Here is a 6,000-nt window from a genome sequence, read left to right on the forward strand (position 1 = left end):
ATCTCTTCCTTTTTCTGTGTCTGGTGACAACTGGCACCTCCTCGGTGCTCAGTCCTCACAGAATGCTGAAATTACACATTATTGATGATGATATATCGTTTGGGAAACAGTAATCTGCTAAGCACTATTACTTTTTTTAGGAAGCTATAGATGCTTTAAGTACGACATTCAGTATTTCTGTTACCCCTGAGTGTTGTTACAGGGAACTAAAGAAACAGCCACCTATCCTCTTTGCAAGCTTTCTACTGACTCAGATTGTGCAAGACATTTCTCCCACGGGAGGCACATGCCTCCCCTCAAACTGCCTTACCCTACTAAGGAAGATTTGGGATAAGATGCGGTGAAATGGAGCAAACTAGAGCCTGAAATTGACAAAAGAGTGGCCATCTCTCACTGTTCCTTCCTCTCTGCCGCTCCTCTTGTAGTGTCCTATTCATCTAATTCTACTTCACTTTCCTCCTCCTCACCCCAAACTCACAGCTTGAAACACCACTTGCCAGCATCATCTTACTTATCTTTCCTAAGTGCCAAAGCTCTTATGAGACCCCGTGCTCTCACTGTCCATCAGACTGCTGCTTTTTCTCCAAGGCACAGCTGCTGCAGCACTTCATGTAGGGCTCAGGCTGTGGCAGTTTGCATATGCGCAGTAAATTGCCTTTGCTCACTTAAAAAAAAAAAAGAAAACAAAAAGAAAAAAAAATGCACATGTAGGAAATAATGTCACATCTGAGGAATAAAGTAAACAAACAAAAATAGACAAGAGAATACAGACTAGAAGCTCCCTAAGGTGGAGCACAGAAGGGGAAGGTGTTTCATGCACAGTCTTTTATTTTGTGGTTCCTTTCCACATCCCCACAGCACCCCCTCCCACGTGAGTCCTGAGCAGACCTGACCTTGCTGAACATGTGAGATCTGACAAGAGCATGGCACACAGCAGGATGGCTGCAGGCTAATGCTTTTATTTTTGTAGCCGTGTATTCCTAAAAGCACGATAACAAGAGTTAGGGATCAAATCCCTGCTTCTTGCGTAACTGAACAGAATATTCCCACTAGGCTAGCTGACAGGAGATCAAACATCCTGCACCAGGCCTCTAGAAAAAAAATAAAGAGAGAAATATTAAGAGCAGCCATGACCGTAAGACAAAAGCAATGAGTATTCTAAGGCATCCTCTTAACTATGCTCCTAGCAGGCATGCAGGACTTGTTTGTAAAGTCAACACGTGGAAGTCTGAGATGAGCTGCATACACTCCCAACTACCAAACATTTTCTACCTCATTTCAGGTACAAACTCTTTCCAATCCATTCTTACTAAATGTTTACTCGTGATCCCATGCCCATTGCTGAGCCATTCTTTTATGGCTACAACAAAAGTCAGGGGTTGCCATGAACTGACAAATTCCCTTCTGCTACCTGAAGAGGACATTATCCCAAGAACTGAGGAGCAACAACTACTGACTCACCATGTCAGCAAGTCATGTTTTGCATCATTCTTCTGATCCTGACCATATCCGCCAAGTTCCTTTAGAGCTGCATGGGTACTGGAGTTAGTTGACCTTCTTCCAAAAATATGGAAGTTTAACTTTTTTTTTTTGGCTATTCTGAAAGTCTCAAATAAATGTCAGTATTCTGATGAAAATTCATTGTACTCTCTCCACCCAGCTTTGGACCTGACTTTTTTTTTTTTTAAATCTTCTAAACTTTCAATCCCTAAAGGAAAAAAAAAAGATGGAATGGGATTTTCAAGAACATTTCCTCCTCTTTTTAAATAGCTCTTTAAAAAATTCATACTTTTCAAATCACGTATATTTAAACCAGGAACTTTTAATAGCGTTTTATCGGTTTCCTCTATTAGCTCCGATGTTTTTAAATGTACATTTTAATGCTTCGAGACGTAAGTCATTGTTGGATGCAAATGAGGGGATTTCTGAATATATCTGGAAAGTTAATAAAAAAAGAGAGGTGTGAAAAGAGATGTAGGACCCTATGTTAAAGATTAGAGTTAAATATAAGCGGAGAAAGATGTTACATTACCAGCCTACTAACATATCAGTATACATTAAGAGTCTATTGACAAATGTTTGTCTAAATAGTGACAGCGTGACACTTTAGGACAGTCTGTTTTCAAACAGAATAATGAGAGGAGGAAAGAAAAAAAAAAAATTGAAAGAAGAAGAAGAAGGAGGAAGCTTTGATGAGATAATTCATTTTAATTATTGTCACCATCATTTAGAGCTCAGTCTGGTACCATTTCATTGTACTTTTGACATTGCCTCCCAGAAGCACATTTCAGAAAATGAAGTAATATGTGATAAAAAAAGAAAAGAACTGAAAAAAAAAACCCTTTAATAAAAGCTTGTTCCTGCAGAGTTCATTTCAAACTGGAAACAGTTTTTCATCTTTTCAAATTTAAAAACTAAATAAAAGAAATCAATAATCCTTGGGAATAAGACTCACCCCCATGAGAAGAAGTTCATCCAAATTCTTTGCTGTTACTCGCAAGCTCCTATTTAAGGATTTAAGTGGGTGTTCAAATGGCAGGGTAGTGTGAGTAATTGATTATTTGATGCAGTTGTTGAATTCTAAAAATTATACTCCGCTTTTTCCCCAAGTCAACCCCAGAACAAGCATTTCAGTGTATGAGGTAAATCAAAACCAAACACAGCTTTAGGGTAAATTATTAGGTATTTGGCTGTTCGGGGACAACATTGCTTCTGACTCTTTTCCAGATATAAGCGATGAAAGCAAAGGACTAAGGATCCACATAAGAAATTAGGCGTCACCTTCAGAGATATTTTTTAATTGCTACCCAACTGAAGCTCTGGAGAAAACTTGATATTCTTATGTGATATGTATCCTTTCTGAATGAGCAGTGAAATACGTATTAAACATTTCTAGTGATGCTATGACTCTTGCATTTCAATCTTTCAAATGCTTTCTATTGCTGTTAAGTATTCACATGAAGTATTTTTTCCTCACTTCAAATCTTGCTGTATTAGAGTACCATAACTCTTTCATGCTGCAGGCCACATTTCCTGGTGGTCTTTAAAATTATGCTATATTAATAGCATTGCAATAACTGTATACCATGGTGCCTTGTTAATTTCACAAGATTCTTCTCTAGAAACATGAATTTACTTTACATCTGTATTATAACATTGAGTCCTTACTTAATTCTTTTTTCTAAGAGCTACAGATGTAATCTTCTTTCTCATTTGCAAAGCAATAGGATATACATTTCCCACAACCTTTTATTCTTCCCTCCATTTTAGAGAGATGTCAACAGGCAAAAATAAAACTCTATGCAACACAATATCCACTTCAGCTGTGAGTATTTTTGTCATTGTTCCATAATAAAATCAGTGCATTTATACTAATAAATATTTCTAACAGCACTTCTATGTGCTAGCTAAACTGCGTAACTCACTCTTTAAAATAAAATAAGATTTTCTAAGCATCAATAACTGCCCCTTGTATTCCTTTCTTCCCTGTTCTTGAGAGAAGACAAAAGGTTTAGAAAAACGTACACCCTCCAAAAACACACGTGTGGAGAGCTTCATATGAACTGGGGAGCGTGAAGGGGGTGCACCTTAAGTTCCAATGTTAAAGCCTCTTCCTTGAGAAACAGGCTACATCAGTGCAGCTTTGTGGCATGTGACAGGAGTCTGTGACCTCTGTGATGTGAGTCTGTCGTAGTCCATGTGAGCATCCTGAGCAGGAGCTGCTGAAATAAAAGGGCTGAAGCTGGGTGATGGTGTAGGACTTTCCCCTCCGTTCCTCCCAACCTTATGATTTTATCTGGGAAATCCAAGCAGTTTGTTCAAAAATAGACACACACACACAAAAAAGAAGTATTTTAGCGTTCCTGTAATGTCCTCATTTTATGTCCTCCTCGTTTTAAATGTCCATAACCTTTACTGAGTGTATTTCAAATTCACAAATAGTTTTGCATTCACCGAATGCTTATTTTGGCAGGTAAACAATTTATGGCAAACAATTCACTTCATCAGTTTCAACATGGCCTTTGGTCATGGGTGAGCACACTCACTGAAATGAGCCAGGCACCAAGAATTTTCTGCAGGAAGGAAGATAGGACCACAGCCAACCTCCAAACCTCTCAATTCAGGCAGAGCTTCAGTCATCAACGGAGACATGATCTCAAATCTATGTAGATCATGAATATGCCCTTGAATTTCACATCAAATGCAGAAAATCAAGTTTAAACCCAGAAATATAGTGAGTTTGTTCAGGGGGAGGGAGGAGTGCTCTCCATACATTTTATTTGCATAGTATTTATTTTGCTGCCAGGCAGGGAGCTGGAATCACAATGATAAGTTGCATCCTTCTCTGGCTGCTGAGACTGCGCAGGTCTCCTCTGCCTGTGAAAGCCTTGAGGTACTCCTACCATTAAAGGTAAGTGGTAATGGGTGTGTTGGTGTGTGGGGAGAGGGATGTCTGGCCTTGACCTTTCCAGCAGGCAGGGAAGTAGGCTAAGCACAAAGATGGCCAGGACAGGTAAGTCAAACTGAATTAGGAGTAAGAAACTTGTTTGTAAGGAAGAGAGTCAAAGGACTCAGGACCTTCACAAAACAACATCTGCAACTGAGAAATATCTGAAAGGATCCAAATGTATAAACATAAAGAAAAAAAATTGGAATTCTTTTGGGTAGCTCAAAATGAGTAAGCAAGACTCATCTGAAGGCAAATGAAAATAAAAAACAGGTACAAGAAAATTCCTTAAAATTCAGACTGGCCTGGCAATGATGGCGCTAGCTCCAGCAGGGAGTAGGGGCAGCCTTTTCTTTCCTACTATGCTGACTAATATTTGCAGTTGAGAGCTGCTCATTTTATCTGGGGCATTATTCCCAATAGCCATGCAAACTGTGGCACATTACTCCACCTTGACTCTATCACTGCAAAGTACTTCATATTCACCATTATCCCAGAACTAGAACAAGCATGCAGAGTGAGAGTGTAGCTCCCACTAAAGTCAGTAAGACTCTTACTCTTTGACTTTGCAGTCATGTAGTGAACTCTTGCCTTTAGCTTTACATTTCCTCTAACTGAAGGTTTGAACTTTCCAGGAGTCTACTGAACAAACAGTTTGAAGTCTGCAGCATAGCTGTTTAAGCAGGAACAAGCTTTAGTCAGAACTTGCTATCAGTTCAGCTGAAGCAGCAGTGATACCACTGGAAGTGCCAGCGAGGATGAAGAGGGTTAATTAACACTGTGGTAAAGATGACAAAGTCACCAAAATATTGTCTCACTTGGGCTCCCATCACAGGAACTCCCCGGGTGTAGCTTAGCCAGCACTAGCAATAGTAGGGTAGTTTTGCTCCTACTCCTCTTTGGAGTCTCAACAGGGACAGGCAGACTATCAAACTGCACTACAGTCTCTGAATATATCCATGCCAAGGCAGTGGGAGCTTGGCTTTGCATGTGCATCATTACCTACACAGAAGGTATGGAAACACAATAAATTAATGCTCCAAAACACTGTTGCAGTCATGTGCAGTATTTTTGATGCCTGATCTTTCCAGTTTGGTATAATACTGCTTATGTCCTGAAATATGTACTGTAAAACATACAGAATGTATGTTATGGAAGAATTCCCTCTGTTGCTACAACCTTGACCTCTCAATTTCCAGAAGCTCAGGACTGGAGATCCATCACCTGCTTGATACATTAATGCTAGGTTTGCATTAAGAAATAACTGTTTTTATTTAGCTCCCCCTGAAAACTGGCTTGGTTTCACTTTTTAATCTGTCTGGCTTCATTCTGAAACTAGTCAAAAAATAATCTGTTCCATATTTTTTTTCACAACAGCAAAACTCATGCAATATCAACAAAACTTACCTGCATCTGAAAGACTAGTAAAAGTAGGCAACTGCAAGCAGATGCTCCAGCGAGACAAATTTTTGTGTGTAGTTTGATCCCACTGATTCCAAAATGATGTCTCATGTACTTCCTTGCCTGGAGCAGCTTATTGGATTGGGGTCAGA

Source organism: Lagopus muta, chromosome 1, assembly GCF_023343835.1.
Source record: "Lagopus muta isolate bLagMut1 chromosome 1, bLagMut1 primary, whole genome shotgun sequence".
NCBI lineage: Eukaryota > Metazoa > Chordata > Aves > Galliformes > Phasianidae > Lagopus > Lagopus muta.